The sequence below is a fragment of the Juglans regia genome, chromosome 1 (genome assembly GCF_001411555.2).
Source record: "Juglans regia cultivar Chandler chromosome 1, Walnut 2.0, whole genome shotgun sequence".
Lineage (NCBI taxonomy): Eukaryota > Viridiplantae > Streptophyta > Magnoliopsida > Fagales > Juglandaceae > Juglans > Juglans regia.
Window position 1 is genome coordinate 22922054 of NC_049901.1, and position 18815 is coordinate 22940868.

The 18815-nt window shown below is 38.4% G+C and overlaps 1 protein-coding gene across 2 annotated transcripts in view; it reads right to left on the minus strand.

Moving 5' to 3' along the window:
• LOC108986636 (phospholipid-transporting ATPase 2-like) overlaps window positions 1-6247 on the minus strand; it is a 60996-nt gene extending 54749 nt beyond the window's left edge. Inside the window, exon 1 of one of the 2 annotated variants that reach the window (XM_018959317.2) lies at window positions 6126-6246. The gene's annotated coding sequence lies outside the window, so the exon portion shown is untranslated. Of the gene's footprint in view, window positions 1-6125 lie in introns of both variants that reach the window. The other variant, XM_035687475.1, reaches the window with a different exon arrangement.
• Between the last annotated feature and the right edge of the window lie 12568 nt (window positions 6248-18815).

Genomic DNA, 18815 nt, shown 5'->3' on the forward strand with positions numbered 1-18815 from the left:
ATCCTTTTGGACAGATTTATATTATGTGTTGTCTCGGTGTATCGTCGTGCTATTTATGAAGCCAATGGACTGTGAAGTGAGCTTAAATTGATTTATTAAAGGGAGGGCTAGACAGAATTGTATTTATTATGTATGCTATATGTGGGTGAAGCTTGTAAAAAAAAAAAAAAACCAATGCGTACTTTGGATGCATTGTATGTTGATCTTAGGTTATAAAAAAGGTAGGGTATGCATAATTTGATTGATTGGATGTATTAGACAGCTTTGTATACCTTGTATGTCTCGTGTATAGATGGAACTTGGAAAGCCATGTCTATGAGTGCTTTGGTTGGCTGTACATGTACACTTGTTTTGGATTGTGTAATATGTTTGTAGGTGAGGAAGTGAATAAGAACTTGAGTTGATGTTGGATTGTGTATGTATGGAGAGGAAGAATATTGTTTGAGGAATGGTATCATATTGTAGTTGGGATTTTATGGTGAAGTGGGATTAAGTTTTAGGTTGTTGAGTGATGCTTTGGAGATTAAAGTGAAGTATAAGAGCTCACTTTATTAGTTAGAAATGAAGTTAGGCTTTTAGGTTCATAGTCTAGGCTTAGGATTTTTTTTTTTTTTTTATAAGTAGTCTAGGCTTAGGATTTATGAAAAGGGTTATGCTTCAAGGATTAAATGGTGACTTATACAAGTGAAATGAAAGGAAAGTGTGGAGGATGAACTAGGATAATAGAATATGTCTAAGTGAAGGAAGCTTAAGGCTGCGTTTGGTTGCAAGACTCAGCTGAGCTCAGTCTAATTTTAAACTGAGTCTAACATTCAAACACCCAACTCTCAAATTACTAAACTCATCTCAACTCAAAACATCTTTACACATCGGACCCACAACCTTTTTCAACTTAACACATCTTTATATGTGGGACTCACAACCTTTTTCAACTTCCCATGAAAAGTACTAAACTGATATTAACATCCAAACACACTTTAAACTCAGTTTAGATGGACCCCACATAACTCACTCCACTACTCAACTCACTACTATTCAAAAAAAATTGAACTCAGCTCAACATCCAAATGCAGCCTAAGTGAATGGTAGTTTTATGCAAGTTGTTAGATTTAGTTGCTTATGTAAATAAAAAGGGAATGACATAAAGCTTATGTATGAATGTAGGTTGTCATCTAACATGCACATGAAAGAACTGCATGAAATGTAAATAGCATGGAGTCTAGGTGATACTCTTCCAGAGTTTTCTAAAGAAATGAAAAAGAATGTTTTTATTTATAAAAAAGGAAATAAAATACTTTTATGAGAAAATGGTTCTTTTTATGAAATGAAAGAAAATGAGATGTTTTCTTAGAATGAAAGTGCTTTATGAATCTATGCTAATGTATTAATGCTTTAAGTATATGTACGTAATTGCTTTCTTTGGCAGCCACTTTTTATGCACCCCAAGAATAATTGTATGCATGTGAATGGATGTTATATGTAGTACTTATTATATTTATGTTCCATAAAATGAAATAATGATGTTTATGATTTATGTTATGAAATGATGTTTTATGAAATGAAATGAACTGATGAATGAAAAGAATGAAAAGGATATGACTGAAATGAATGAATGAAAGAAAAAGAAAAGAAAGGAAATGATTGAAAGAAAATGAATGTTTTAATATATGAAACTACGTAATGGTCATGACTGAATGAATGACGGTACCAATAGAATGGGCAAATTGCAATGCCAAGTAAGTAGTAGTGGTAGTGCACCAAGTGCTACCCTCTAACTGAATTGTTAACGTATACATTATACAATATAGGAATTTATACACTTTATGACTCTGTTAATATTAGTTGTACAGATTATATTACCACGTATAGAGGCTTAATATGAGGAGGTAGTTAGACAACGTGTATAGCAGATTATTTACTTCCTTGTATAGTTTGGGATTACGTTGAATGAGGCAATGATTCCAAAAAGTTCACTTGGTATTTTTTGGTTTCCCTAGTATTTTGACATGAATGGGATTCCCAACCTGTGGTCACAAACGGAATCCGGGTCCAAAAGACCACTAATCCCAACACACGGAGCGTAACAGTGTGTGCCAGCCAGAGGAAAAGTGATAAGAGTAATTGGATGTATAAAACGTTTTAGTTTTCTCATGAAGGAATGTACAAGGTGAGAAATGTTTTGAGGAATGAAAATCTTTGTAAAGAAAAACAAAACCCACCTTGTAATATTTTCAAAGAAAATAAATGTTTTATGTAAAGTATGTAGATGAATGATAGATGCATGAACTAAAAACTATGTTAGTATATTTTTACAGTATAAAGTAATGCTTACTAAGTATTCGACTCATTTTGTTTTTAAGTGTGTCCCACCCAAGAACGAAATGAGGACAAAGTATCAGGACGGACATGACCCAAGGAAAATGTGACAAAAGCCTAGGCATTTTATTTAGGCTCCGTTTGGATGTTAAGCTGAGTTGAGTTCTTTATGAATAGTAGTGAGTTGAGATGGTGGAATGAGTTATGTGAGGTCCACTTAAAATGAGTTTAAATGTGTTTGGATGTTAAGATGAATTTAGATGTATTTATGGAAAGTTGAAAAAGGTTGTGGGTCCCACGTGTAAATAAATGTTGAATTGAAAAATGTTGTGGGTCCTACGTGTAAAGAGGTTTTTAGTTGAAATGAGTTTAGTAATTTGAGAGTTGGGTGTTTGAATATTAGACTTGGCTTAAAATTAGACTGAACTGCATTGAACTCGGATGAGTTTAACAACCAAACGGGGCCTTAGTATATGAAATCATTGTTGTAAAAAAACTTTGTAGTTTTAATTAAACGAGTTCCGCTACAAAACTCTTTCAGATTTATAAATAAAAGTTTCAAATTTTAACTATAGAATCTTTTATATCCTGAGAAGGAAATGAAAGGTTTTAAAAAAAAAATTAGTAATTCTTGTCTTGTTTTCCAAAACTACTTTAAGTCCCACCACAAAGACATGCGTTACAGTATACTCCCCCCAGGTCTAAGGTTCAAATCCCCTTGAGTGCAAACAATCTCAATGGGTCATCGGACTCGGGGATTTTTCCCTCGAATTACCCAATGTGCACTTGTGGGAAACTCCTTGCCAAAGGCCTGTGCACTCCCGATATTAGTCGAGACCTTGTTTCCAGACACCCAGTGCTAATCAAAGAAAAAAAGAAAAACCAAACATAAAACACCCATCCACCACTGCCTCCAACATGCAAATCCATAACTAAAACAAAGAGAAAAGGAGATAAATGATCCTCTTGTCTCAAACCACGAGAACTGTTAAAGAAATCGACAGAGGTGCCATTAACCAACACCAAAAATCTAGCAATAGTGATACAATGCTTCATCTAGTTGCACCACCTTTCCCCAAAACCATACCTACCAAGAATATACACCAAAAGGTCCCAATTTACATAATCAAAAGCCTTCTCTATATCCAATTTACAGAGAATACCAGGAACACTGGATTTGATTCTACTATCCAAATATTCATTTGCAATGAGAACCGAATAGAGAATTTGTCTCCCCTAAACAAAAGCATTTTGTGGATTCGAAATAATCTTCTCCATAACCACGCTCGTACAATTGGCAAGAACCTTGGAAATGATCTTGTACACTCCACTCATAAGACTAATGGGACAAAAATCTTTCACCTCCACTAACTCGGCCTTCTTCAGAAAAGAGCTATGAAAGTTGCATTAAGACTTTTCTCAAATTTCATAAATAAGTGAAATTCAACAAAAACCTTTATAACATCCTCCCTAACAATATCCCAACAAAACTTAAAAAGAGCCATCGAAAATCCATCAAGTCTTAGCGCTTTATCTCTATCCATCCCTCTTAACACATTAAGCACCTCATCCTCCCCAAACGTCCTCTCCAACCAATCAACACTCAATTGATCAATCAAGTCGAAAGCCAACCATCAACCTTTGGTCTCCAAGAGTATTGCTTCGAAAGAAGTTTATCAAAAAACTCTACAATATGTTCCTTAATTTCAGATCTGTCCAAAAGAACATAACCTTCCGAATGCAGCACCTCAATGCCATTAAATCTTATATGAGAATTACCTTCCGAATGCAGCTCCTATAGAACAGATTTGACGTTACGAATGCAGCGGAATAGACAAAACACAAATCTGCTTCACCAAAAGGCTCTTAACTAACTCAAACACTAAAAATAAAACTCAAAAAACTATTCTTAGGAAAACTCAAGTAATAAACTCTAATCCAACACATGAACCCGTAATGACCTAAAGGACTTATAAACTATAAATGATTCTTATTCTAATAATACAAAAAGAAATAAATGACTTCTAATAAGCCAGCTTCCTTCTTGTAAACAACTTAGAAGAATTTGGCTACACGACTTGTAGCTCCTGTACATGTAAACTTCAAATTGGCCTTCACTTGTACCAAGACTGCATAAAGGAACTCAACTCTTATAGAAATGCGGCCTACATTACAAGATTACATCATTATGCATACATTCTGCCATGGTGAGAAGGATAGACTTGGCATGTACAAACTAGAAGTAAGGAACAAGAAACCTGCACCACTGCAGCACTGTGACAGCTCCTAAGGGTTGTTGTTTTGACTATCCTGACTCCTGTGGGACTGTTTGTGATTTTAATCCCATGAGTCATTACCTTGGAGTTACAACAAGTGAAACTCCACCAACGCTAAACTGGTTACACGGTCTACACACACAAACATTTGACATATCAAGGCCCAAAAAGGTTATTTCTAGGCCAAGACCAGGTATGACCTGGGGACTTTAGGGAACTTTAAAGACCTTAGAAAAAGCCACTCCAAGACCTTGCCAATGAGACTCTTAATTCACCCAAATGGAAGTGGGTACCTGCTGCAAATCCTACAGTTAATATCTAAAAATACTCTACAAAGGGGCTGAATACAGGTGAAGTTTCCAGCAAGCTTCCAGGTGTAAAACGGAAACTTAAAGATCCCTTGTGAAGAACTCAAGAGCCATAGGAGAAAGGTCTAGTTGATATAAGTTTAGTAAACCCAAAAAGTGCCTTTGCACATGGTATCCTAGTAGCACTATCAAACATGATTTCCATGTGCTTTACTTTTAGATGGTGGTTACTTAAGTACTTTACATTTTAGTGTCCTGTTTGTAGCTCTTAATATAGATTTTCTTGTACTGTTTTCAAACATTGGTTATTGTAGTTTACATTTTATATTGTATTGATAGTTAATATAGTTTTAGTTTGTTTAGGACTTGGTTTGGGATTTTTGTAACCCCCAAGTTCTTGTTTTGTACATGGTATTCCTCCGCCGAAGTGAGGGCTATTAATAAAATTGGGAGCACCGTCCCTCTTCCTTAAAAAAAACATGATTTAATAGAATGACCAACCATAGAAAAGAATCATTTTCTTTGAGAAAGCAGCAAGGAAATCAGATCCATTCTTCTGATAACAAACATGCATAGAAAGACTCAAAAGTTAGAGAATTCTCTAAGTAATGGAACAGTTAGGTTGTTAAAGTGGTGTAGAACTACGAGACTAAAGGAAACGAGGTAACTAGTATGATCATGCCTTTAATGATTATTGCAAAATGTTCTATATTTGAAAGGTGTCGTTTTTAAGCTATATGCTATGATATTGTTAGCATTTTCATGTAAGCCCTTTTTATGCACCTATGACATGACATGTTATGTGAGAAAAGCTTCATTAAAACTTCAAGCATATAGCTAACAACATCATAGCATATAGCTAACAACATCATAGCATATAGCTAACAATATTATAGCTTCATTAGTCTCAATACGTATATTTAAACAGCAATCACCAAAAGTTCTTTTTTCTTAACCCGAAATAATAATCTCCAATTTCCAAAAACGTCAAGGTAAATGCAAACTAGGAAAAGAGCCAAAATGCCCATTACTTTAACCCAGAAAGAAAACCCATTAATAAAAATTAGTTTCCCTCAATGGGTCATCAGAATTTGACCCCAATCTAATCCGACTCGATCAAAATTCAAGGAGATTTTCCAATAATCCCTCCCTTAGGGCACCGTGTTTCCGAAACTAAAGTTAAAACATTGATCACAGAGATATAGGGAATAGTCAAAGATCATACCTCTGTGGTGGTTGTTCTTCTTCTTCTTGGTGCTGGTTTTGTCTCTCTCCCTCCCTCTCCCTTTGCCATATAATATAATAAACCTCTCTTGTCAGAAGAAGAGGGGCGACACTAATTTGTGACCGTTTCAGTCGGATAGACTTATAACCAACTCAACGCACCCTCCGCTGCTTTGGAAAGTCCACGGTCAGCCGTTTGATTTGATAAATAAAATAAAAGTAAATACATGTCAAGTAAGTGACAATCTGGATCAATGCTTCTCTCAACGGGAAGGCATATCGATGGAAATTGTATAAAAATAAATTTATAAATTAACGAGATTTTACGTGATTTATTAAATTTATTTGTTTAATAAAATGAAATTTAAAATTTGATTTATAGAATCAAATCAAATTATATTAATCTGTAAAATTATTTTTATATAATCTACTTATAATCAAAGTAATTTTCATAACTTTTTAGTTGAGACACTCCAAAATTTAGGAAAACATAGATACAGATTGTGGGCTTATGACATTTGTGTATTCTAGTAGAATATGTGAGATTTATAAGATATGGTTATAATTTTCTATGGAAAATGACATTTAATTAGCAAATTTTGTCCAATATTTTTCTCAACAGGTGTGTCCCCAAGGACAACAAAATGGGGTGTCTTTATTATTTTTATTTTTTTGAAAGGAAGAATGCTCTTTATTAAGTGCCCATTGTTTTTGCCCTCACACTTCCATCCAAACCCTAATTTCTTGCTTTCCTTCTTCCATCTACCACTAGTCTTTTCTCCATTCTTCATGGTTCCACGTAACATTTCTCGTCATGGTTCTCATGGTTCACGTTCCTCCCATTTGCATGCTCCTTCCCAAAAGGTTGGAGCGGTGGCACTTACCATCCCAACGATTTCGAGGGTTGTCATTGGGTCTCCTCGGTTACCCAAGTTGACCTAGACTCCGTACGGCATTCATATAGAGTCCCTAACTAGGTGGTTTTGGAGGTGCCTGAGTCTACCTGTAGGGTTGTAGGTTCAGAGGGGTTTGCCCGAAAGATGGCCCTTTATATGCTTCTGTTCTAGATAGAGTTATGAATTCCTTTCTGCCGACTGATAAGGGATGTTCTAGATTCGCTAGGCTTAGAGGACGTTATTGGTATGCTGCATCATGTGGTGTCAATTCCTGGAGCCTCTGGGCGAAGAATACCCCAACCATACACCCCGGGAATTCCTTAACCGCTTTTTTGTTCGTCGTTTGGGTAGTAATTTGTGCAGCTTTCGCTCGCATCCCACAGGTAGGGTGGTGTACATTGAACCCCATTACTCCCATGTTAAGGACTTGCGAAAATGGTTTTTTTTTTGTGTCGGGCACTTGTTGGGAGTTCCCAAAGGGAGAAGTCAGTCGCCAGGAGTTCCCATCTGAGTGGTGTGGAGTAGGGTTTCTGAGGATTGCAAGTTTGATGTGGTCCCTTCATCTAGGAAAAAGATTTTCTTCAAGCAGTTTACCAGTGGCGGACCAAAACCGAGAGGCGGTATTGACCGACATTGTCCTTACCCGGGAAAACATTGACTGATTTCTGGTGATGCCTTCCCGTTCTCGTGTTGTTAGGCGTTACTTTTTGAACGATTTGCCCTGTTCTCGTGGATAAAGAAGCAAGCCTTCCATCCCATTGGAGTAAAAGAGGAAGGAGTCTCGTACGGACGACTAAGTTCATGACGAGGACCAATCTTCTTGCGAATGAAGTTCTAGCCATGCTACTGCTCCCTTTCGCGGGCAGTCCTCGTTGGCTTCTGGGGGTAGCAGCTAAGCGTCGTTAAGCATTCGTCAGTGACAGACTTCACCGCCTTTCAGGAGCAGCATGGCCACCCACTTGGCCTCAACCCCTAGCGATCGCCTTCGTTTCGGTGCTTATTTTGTTAGGCGATGAGGTTTTTGCTCTTCCACATGACCCTTGAGATTTTTTCCAAGGCGGATATCCTGACCCTCAAGCTCCCTCACCCATCCCTTCGCCCACAACTATCTTTGGTGAGGAAATCCACCCTCTTCCTATCTTAGGGGAGGGGCCAGACCATGTTTCTTAACCTCCCATAAACTTTTCTTCTATTGGGAAGGTTCCTTTAGCGGTGGCAAGACAACCAGTGTCGTGCCAACACCTCAGTCTCCCCAACCTCTCTGTCCTAGTCGTTGCTCAGTTGGGTGTTGTCGAGCTTTCTCTTGCCAAAAAGACACTTCATTCTTCGAGGTTGCCTAGTCCTTCCTGTTCTCACCCTTCTTGGTCGCGCCCTCCAAGACCTAGCTTGCAACCTCGAAGTTGGTTGGAGCAGTCGATTTGGGACATTACTGATCTCCTCAAGGCGTACTTATCTCTAGTAAGCCTTTTTTGTGTTCAACCATTGCCTCATCCCTTTAACCTCATATTCTTACAGACTTTCTTTGCATTCTAGGGTGTCGATGATCTTGTCGAGTGGATTTTGCATCGCCATCTTTATCTGCGGATGAGATTCACTCACTCCCTACTTATGCCACGGAGACTGATGTGGTCATTTCCAATTTGTGGGCAAAGAGAGACATTTTGGCAAAACTAGGCCGCACAATCTCACATGTTGGAGGAAGACACTTTCGGATTCTAGGATGGAATGGCCTACTTATGCCATAAACTTCAACAATCCAAGGAAGAGGTGACGAAAAAAAAAATTTAAGTTGGCCTTCTGGAGATGGAGTGCAACAACGGTTGGGATAGGATCCGTCATTTGGAAGAGGAGTTTGAGGGGGGAAACAAGTAGGCTTTGGATTATGCTAACCAATTGTCTCACTCCTTGGACTCCCGCCAAGAGCTATCCCTAACACTCGATGTCACTCGAGGTCCGATGGCTGAGTTAGAAACTCAGTATGCCACTACTAACAAGGACCTCAAAGAGCATAATGAGAAATTCCTCAAACTTGGCAAGACGATGGAGTTTCACAAACAAAACTCCATCAACCACAAGGACAATGTCACCCGCCTGAAGGCAGAGTTGACCGCTTCCTAGGAGGAGGTTGTTCGCCTAGGCCCTCAACTTGTAGCTAGCACTGTTCATCCGACCCAATCCGACCTGAATTCTAATGTTTCGACCCGACCCGACCCCAAGATTATTCCATTACCCGATTACCCGATTTACCAAATACCCGATTGCCCGACCCGTACACTATTTTCGGAATACCCGATTACCCGATTTTTTTTTTTTTTTTGGAAAATAGATATATGTTAGTCTCTTAATCTTCTGACTCCAAGAATTTACAAAAAATATGTTTGTAAATATCCACATAAAAAAAAAAAAACTAAAAAAGAGGGGTATTGATCCATAAAGTTCCATAACACAGCATCTCTTACTTCAATCCTATCAAACACTTAGCGAGCACTTCCAACACAAACACACTTGGCATACATATCAATTAAACCGGACCCACAAACACGTCTCCCATCCTGTCCTTGATGCGTGTTCACGAATCTTCATCTTGTCTTCAAAACTAGCTAATCTGCATGCCCACAAAAAATTGGATAATGATACTAAAATTGGACATCCTCTATTGCTAAGAAAGAAAGTGAAGATTGAAGAACAGGCCCACAAAAAAAAAAAAAATGGTCTTACTCTTAGATTAGCTAGTTTTGATCCAAAAGTACTTCAAGTAATCTTCAATCGATCTCATTTAAAATATTCTTCAAAGTTATCTCTACATGAAAAAAAATTATGTTAAACATATAATTAATTGAAAACACTATATGAAAATAAAGTTCAAATGTGAATCTTACCGATTTCCAACTTGTAGCTTTCAGCATCTTCCATTACATCTTGGAAGTCATAATTAATAGAGGGAGCCATTAACCAGCTTTGTGTGCAAATAAGAGATTCAACTGTTGTTGGGGCCAATGAGCTACGAAATGAATCTAAGACACGACCTCCAACACTAAATGCCGACTCAGAAGCAACAGTAGATGTGGGAATAGCTAACACATCTCGAGCCATATTGGCAAGGATCGGATATCTGATTGAGTTCACCTTCCACCATAGTAGAATATCAAAGTCGGGTGTCGATCCTTCAACACTTTCCATGAAATACTTATCCAATTCTGATTTAGACTCTACCACACCCTTTGATGCTTGATATTGTTCAAACATACTTAATATATCATCCACATTATCATAAGAAGTATTGCTTTGGGTCTCACCAACACTTGATTGGCTCCTACTTGAACCTACACTAGATTTTGAATATTGCTTATACATCCGCTCAATGATCCTCTTTAACCAATCAACAAGTTCAGACGCTCGCTCATTCCCAAGAAAATTTCTAAAACAAAATGCCAAAACTTCTAACTTGAAGCGCGGATCAAGCATAGATGCAATAAACAACATTTTGTTCAATTTCTAAATATCCCCCCAATACTTGTCATATTTCAACAACATCCTCTCCGACATGGTTTTCAGCATATTACTCTCACTCATAGAAAATTTGTTCAAATAATTATAGACTGTAAATACTTCTCTAATGAACAAATTTGAAGTTGCATAAATTGAGCCTGAAACCCGCAAAGTCGTATCATAAAAAAGCTTCAAAAATTTTACAAAAACCTTAATGGTTTCCCAATCATGTAAAGTTGGTATTCCTTGTTCAACCTCACGTAAATATGGGCCAAACTCATTGTCTTCATTTTGCATCACCTCAAACGCCGCATAATATTTGAGAGCCGCACTCAACATTAGATATGTTGAGTTCCATCTAGTTGGAATATCAAGACAAAGAAGCCCACCACCCAAAATATTTTGCTTGTCTACGCATGACTTGAACTTATTAAGTCTTGCAGGGGAAGATTTCACATATTTTACTGCATTTCGAATATTGACAATTGATTTATCAACTTCTTTCAATCCATCTTGAACAATGAGATTCAAAATATGTGCACAACATCTTATATGCATAAGTTCATTCTCTAATACCATACAATCCCTAAGTTTGGCAATTTTTCTCAAATAATCAATGGCCGTAGTATTAGAGGATGCATTGTCGACTGTGATTGTAAATATCTTCTTTATGCCCCATCCAAGTACAAATGACTCAATCTCTTTTCCTATTGTTATTTCTTTGTGATCAGGAACTTTCTTAAAATCTATAATCCTCTTATGCAAGATCCAATCATCATCAATAAAATGGACTGTTATGCACATATAGTTAAGATTTTGAATTGATGTCTACATGTCAGTAGTGATGCAAATCTTATAATCAGATGCCATGAACATGTTCTTCAACTTATCTTTTTCTAATATGTACATCTTCATACAATCTCGCATAATAGTAATGCGAGAGGGGATTCGAAATCTAGGCTCAACTACGGCCATAAAGTCTTTAAAACCTTGTTTTTCTACAAATCTAAACGATAGCTCATCCATGATTATCATTTTAGCTACCACCGATCGTATTTTCTGTTCATTGTACTTAGCAAGTCCAATACTAGGACTGCTAGTTGTACCATCCACCCCCGTCTTCCTAGTCCCGGTCATTTTTTATTGGGGGTTATCCCTTCCAACTCCACTAGCATTAAAGACTTTACATGTCTGATGATGGTACTTCAAAGATGAAGTACCTTGTTTTTTAGGATGACATAACAAAACCTTACCACAATAATCGCACGTGGCTTTGGGCTCATTGGGATCCTCGACATTCTCAATCCTCGTAAAGTGTTGTCATACATCTGATCTTCCCCGTTTCCTTGTGATAGGAGGGCGAACTTGAGGACTAGTTGTTGGGAGAGAGCTATCCAAAGTTGGAGGCTGAGTACTATCCAAATGAATCACACTGAGCATTGATTCAGACCCAGATGAAGGCATATTCCCTGCAAATTAAAAAAAAAATAGAGTACGATACCTACAAATTAAAGAAAACATATTCCCTTAAAAGGATGCAAAGAGAGACTCAAGCACATAATAACTATCCAAAAAATTGATCCGTTTCAACTCCTTTTTCATTGATCAAATCCAAAAAGAGACGATATATATGCCAACAAAGTTAGTTCCATGTTTGCATCCTTTATACAGTAAGTTATCGAAACATAGTGGAAGTGACTTTTGCAGTCATCATTTTAATAAATTCAAGTTTCCTTGCAACCATTTCTGTAACAGTCAACCAAGTTCCCAACTATGTCAAATGCAAGTTTCGTGCTCCAGCCGTAAAATTATTGTTGAAATGATCCCTCCTGTTTTCAAGGGTAAGTGAGTTGTCAGATTAATATTATTGTCTATTGTTCTTTATAGTTGTAACTTTCACTAGTATAACTATTAGCTTATAGAATAAGTACACGAAGCATGGAAATTTTAAATGGCAGAGCATAGGCTTGTCAAGCCATTAAAATATAATGGCCATCATTGGTTTCCTACTACAGATTTTATTTTGTTTCATACTGAGTCATGCCATCAAATTGAAACTCTGAACTGTTTATACAATGGAGATACCACCATTATAGGTTATGATGGTGAAGAACAATAATTACAAACATAATTGTGCTACTTGGTATTCACAAACAATCTTGCATAGTATAGATCTGGCTTTTTGTCTGTTGACATCTATTTTTCTTTTGCTTTCCACTGGATGACTGGTAATGACCAATAGTTTGATGTTAATTTCAGATTAAACGGTATTCATGACTTCTACTCCTTAAAAAGGAAAAGCTTCGAATGATGATGGCACCTTGGAAGTGCTTTATTATTGTACATACTGTATACTAAGAATATTTTATTAGAAATTATTAGAACAAATGAATAGGTATTTGTTCATTCAATACTTAGATTTCTTCAATGTCCTCCATTTTGAATGCTTCAGAAGGTTAACTTATTTTGTGATCTACTTATAAAAAAACTTATTTTGTGATCTGACATATCAACAGTTGTAGGGCTCATAGAGTTCTTGTTTATATGGGATTCGGTATATGGCATCTACTTTTTCAAATTGGGGAATAAATTGAAGAGCGGATTACTTTTTGTAATTATTGATTAAACAAATTATTTTGAAGCCTGTTGCATCAGTCCTTGGGATTCCACATGAAAACATCTTTGCCAATCGATTGCTATTTGGAAGTTCTGGGGAGTTTGTGGAGTTTGACACCAAGGAGCCCACTTCAAGAAGTGGAGGAAAAGCCGCTGCAGTTCAACAGATAAGGCAGGCAAGCCTCTTAGCTGTTTGTTTAATAGTTGGTTGTTAAGAATGTTTCTCACTCCCCTCTGCCCCTTACCCACCCTCACTCTCTCTGTGTCTGCGAGTATATAAAGATGATGAAGGGAAAAGAGTGAAGATAGAATCTAGTACTATCTCTAGAGAGAGGTGATGGGTTTTTCAGTGGCAAAGAGAATCCATGTTGGAGCTTAAAAAGGTGAGCCACGAGAGAGAGAGATGGTAAGGTTTTATTTGACATTATATGGGAAAAAAATATCATTAGCTTAATGTATTCACATTGTTACTGTTAGTCAAGCAATCTGTGAACTTAAGCATATATGCATTTTTTCAATTTGCTATGATCATGATTCTCCCCCACCACTTCTCCCATTGTACATGCATGCTCTAAACTGAAGTGAAACTCAAACCAAATCCACGGCTTTCCCATGTTTAGACACATTACAACCTCCATCATAGCGACTCTGCCTCTACAGAGACACATTTCATGCTAAGGAATATGTTCTAACATAAACCCAGACTACCAAACTGGTAATCAAATTCCTGAAGTACCAGAGTACCAAAACAGTGTGTGATTGGGTTCATTATCACACTGAAAACTCAACCAAAAATATAAGAACAAACAAAACAAAATCGACACAATCATTAAAATAAAACAGATATCAAATCTCACAACTAAAACCCTAAACACAAAATCATTTATGTTTATGCATTGCTACGAAAACATTTATGCATTGCTACGAAAAGAAAAGGAGAAGAAAACCCTAAACCAGATGCCAAATTTTACCAACGAGCATAATAGAATAGAAATTTTGAGAAAGTTGAAATCTACGACAGCAAAGTAGAAGAATTAATGGGTTTAACCCACTAACCTTGATTCTGAGTTGCGATGGAGAGAGTGAGATCTGCAAGAGTCAGCTGCGATGGAGAGAGCTGCGATGGAGAGAGTGAGCTTGTGAGGAGGAGAGCCGCTGCGAGGGAGAGTGTCGACTCGAGCGGGTATTCCGTGAGATTTTAGATGAAATCGGGTAAACGGGTAATACCTGTTTAAAAACAAATCGGGTAACGGGTATTCCGTTTCCGCTTTAAAACACAACCGGGTCGGGTAATTCGGGTCGGGTCGGGTCTGTAATTCGGTCGGGCCGGGTATTCGGTCTTTTTGTTCACCCCTACTTGTAGCGGCTAGGGGTGTTTGTGAAGAGGCTTTTCGTATCATATGAAGAGTTTGAGGTGTCACCTGTGGAAGAACCTTGATATAGATTTGTCGTCGTTGAGGTTGGGCTTCATCAAGCTCAATAGCACCACCTTCCATGTTGCTTACTCCCTAATGCCCGATGCCTTTCCTAATTCGATGTTGCATACCTGAAGAAAAAAAAATTTAACACAGCTTTGTAATCATTTTATCCTGAATTAAACTCTTGTTGTGCCTACTCTCGCTTCGCCATGTTGTTTTTTGTTCTGAATTTGAATTCTTAAATGCCCTGGATGGATGCCCCTAGTCTGGATTTCTTATTAGAGCAGACTTAAAGGACAATTAACTAACCAGAACAAAAGCGGTTTGGTAGAGTGACCTAAAAATAAGGCGATTTCTCTTCATTTGTTGTGATTTTTCTTTCTTAGGCAATTGCTATATTGCACATGCCTGGGTGTGATAATCAAGGGTGAGGGCTTGTGCATCCCTATTTGTGATCGCCTTTACCCATTCACCAACTGAGGCGAGGGGAAAAGGGTGCTCGACTTAGGGGCGAGGGACGGGATAGTCAATGGACTATCTTTGCCTGTTAGTTGCTGCATGAGTCACTGGACTCATTGGCAAAGGTTAGAGCAGCCAAAGGGCTATCTCTGACCTTTGGTTGTTGTGCGAGTCGAGGGACTCGATTTTTTGGGCAAAAGTCAAAATAGCCAAGGGACTGTTGTCACCCTCGAATTGTTTATGCGAGTCTAGGGACTCGAGTTGGTGGGCGAGGGCCAACACAGCGAAAGGGCCATCATGGTTCTATTAGTCACCATGCTGGCTAAAAGGTTGACGATGAAAGTAGTGAACAGGTTGTCTTCCCCCTTCATCCGATGTGCGAGTTGATGGAATGTCTTCCCCCTTTATCCACGACAAGAGTCTTGTCATATGAATCTAGAGACTCAACTTTGTAGCCAAGTTTAGAGACTCGACTTTGTGGGTAAGTCTAGGGACTTGGGTTTGTGAGTAAAAATATTTTGTTGGATTGGACACAACAATTTTAGAAAAGAGGCGATTCCATTTGTTTCTTTCCAGCATACATGGGTGGCCCTTAGGCATACTATTTTCTCAAGTGCTTGGCATCCCATGGGTAGGGCAGCTCCCTTCCTTGGGCATCTTTGAGTCGGTATAAGCCTGGCTGGTTGTTGGTGACTACCACGTATGATCACTCCCATCGAGGGCCTAGCCTCCCTTCTTTTGGAGTTGTTAGTCTTGTTTCCCTTAGAACCAGGTTGTCGACTTTGAAGGATTTCGGCTTCACCCTTTGGTTGAAGTAACGTTCGGTCTCTCTTTTGTTAATCACCATTCGCACTTCGGCCTCTTCTCGCTTTTCTTCCAGTAAGTCGGCATGCTCTTCCAATCTCTTGTTATTGGCACTACCGCCACCTCCCATATGTCAGCACGAAGGGGTTTTCTCTAGTTGGCATTCGCACGGTTGTTCGGTAGGCCCACAAGACTCCTAAGAGTTCTTTTGCCTAATTTCCTCTTCGGTGAGTTGGCTTCTTTTTTTTTTTCCAAGATTCTGAAAAGGGTTTTGTTGGCTGATTTTACTTGTACATTAGCCTGAGGGTGCCTTTGATCCCCAACCCTTTACACCAGTTGCGATAATGGTCAGAGTCCAACTATCGTCAGTTGTTGGAGATCACAAACTAGAGAATATCGAATCTACATACAATAGACGTCCATAGAAATCTAGTGATGTTGCTAGCCGTGATCATGGCCAAAGCTCCAGCCTTTTACCCACCTGCGAAGTAGTCCACAACGACTATCACGAACTTCACACCTCTTTTTCCTGGGGGTTAAAGGGCCGACTATGTCCACCCCCCATTGGGTGAATGGGCAAGACAACATGATCGATATGAGTGTAACAGGTCCGGTTCGATTCGGTTTTGTACATTTTTTTTATAATCAAACCGATATATATTGGTAATTGAAGAACCAATACAGGACCGATTCACTATCGAAACTAAAACTTATAGTCTTTTCAGTTAAGATATGGTCCAATATGATTTTCTAGTTTTACGAATTATCTATGTTACTAATAAAATGTTATTTACATAAACTAAGCTATTAATCTATTTATATTATAGTAGAAGTACATTATTTTATGATAACTAACACATACTAGTATAGTTTTGAACTTAACTATAGTCTATATAAGTTCTAGACTTTTTATATGAGTATATATGATCAAATATGTAAAAATGTATTTATAGAAAGAATATATATTATAATTTCTTATGCAAAAAATATATTTATCATTGATATATATATATATATATATCAATGATAAAAATATAACATATAATATAATATAAAAATATTACATATAATATAAAAAATTATACATATATACCAATTCGGTAAGGTTTAAACCTGTTTTCAAAATATGAAAACAGGTACCGCACTAGTTTGGACCAGTACCACACCGGACTGCTTACATAATGGACTGAACCGTTCCAAACCCTTTTTTTTTTTTCTAATGATCAACTTAAGCTCATCTAGTGGGCGACGTGGAACAGGCGCAAAAAGTTGACATTCCACGCATCTCTTGACAAACTTCTTTTGCCTCTAAGGGCATGTGGCCAATAATAGCCAGCCCTTACGACCTTTCCTGCTACAGCTCTTCCACCGTAGTGAGTCCCACAAACTCTTTCATGGATTTCTATCAATATTTACTGCGATTCTTCCGATTATACGCATCATAGGAGAGAGATAGAGAAGCTTCGCTTGTATATACTCTATTTATTAGGGCAAAGCGCGTTGCCCAGCTCTTAAGCTTTCTCGCTTCGTTTTCTCCTCGAGGAGTTCCCTGGTTCATGTGTTTTGCTATACCTGATGCCCAAATTGGCGTTGCCAAACTAACTTCCTAGATCTTCGCTCCAATAGCGGGAGTTTCCAACGTCCTTGATGTCGCTTCCCATGGTAGGGAGAGATCCTTCATTCCCAAGGTGGCTCGTGCCAATTTTCCTCTCGCGGTATTTGCCTGATACTGAAATACCAAAATCGATCACACTTCTCCAATACCAATTGCAAGTATTTCTTCAATTTTTCGCTCTTCGTTGTTTATTCCCATACAACCTGGTTGACGACCATCTGAGAGTCGACTCTCATTTCAATTTCCTTGGCCCCTAATGCGCCAGTTGCATTGAGTCCTACCAGCAATGCCTCGTACTCTATCGCATTATTAGTGGTTTTAAAGGTGAGCTTTATTGTGTAATGGTGTTCTTCTTTGGACTCGACTTTGATATACACTCATACCCCCCGTCATTGTGGCAAGACGAACCGTCGGCAAAGCCTTGCTAGGGTTTTCTGATCAACATACCTGGGCTTTCCTTTGGAAGGTTGGTGAGCTCAGCTACAAAGTCAGCCAAGATCTGCCATTTCATTGTGTTTTGGGGAATGTACTCAATGTCGAACTTGCTTGACTCTATCGACTAGTTCATGAGGCAGCTGGTGGCATCTTGTGTAATGCTTTTTTCATAGTAGTTTTCTTTAGGACTTTAATCGGGTGAGCTTGGAAATATGGTCTTCAGGCTATTATCACTAGTGCAAATGCCAACATGTCCATATGCAGGTATCGGGACTTGGCTCCTCTGAATGCTCGGCTCGGGTAGTATATTGGTCTTTGGGTGCCTTTCTTTTCTCTTACCAAGGCTGTAGAGACTACTACTAGGTAGGCCACCAAGTATAGGTACAATGTCCCTCCCATATCCGTCTAGCTCAGAAAAGGCGAGTTGGAGAGGTACTCCTTCAGCTTTTCGAATACTCGGCCATACTCACAATTCTAAGACTGGGCTTTCTGCAACACCTTAAAGATGGGTAAGCATTTGTCTGTGGCCCTGGCGACGAACCTATTGACTGCCACCACTTGCCCCGTTAGTCTTTCACTTATGATCCAGGCTAGCCCCATGTTCATTATTGGTGTAATTTTTTTCCTGGAAGGGCCTCCAATCGTCTTTCCGAGACAATGAAGCTTAGGAATTTGTTCGAGCTTATGACGAAGGCACACTTTACTGGATTCAAATTTATTTTATTATATCATAGCACAACAAAGGTTTCCTATAAATTAGCTGAATGATCCTTAGGTTCTTTACACTTGACCAACAGGCCGTTGACATAAACTTCCATATTTTGGCCAATCTGTCTTTGAAACATACGGTTCACCCATCTTTGATCGATGGGCCTTTCATTTAGGCCAAAAGGCATGACTCAATAGCAGTACAAGCCCTAATCCGTTATGAACGACGTTTTCTCCTTATCATCTGGTAG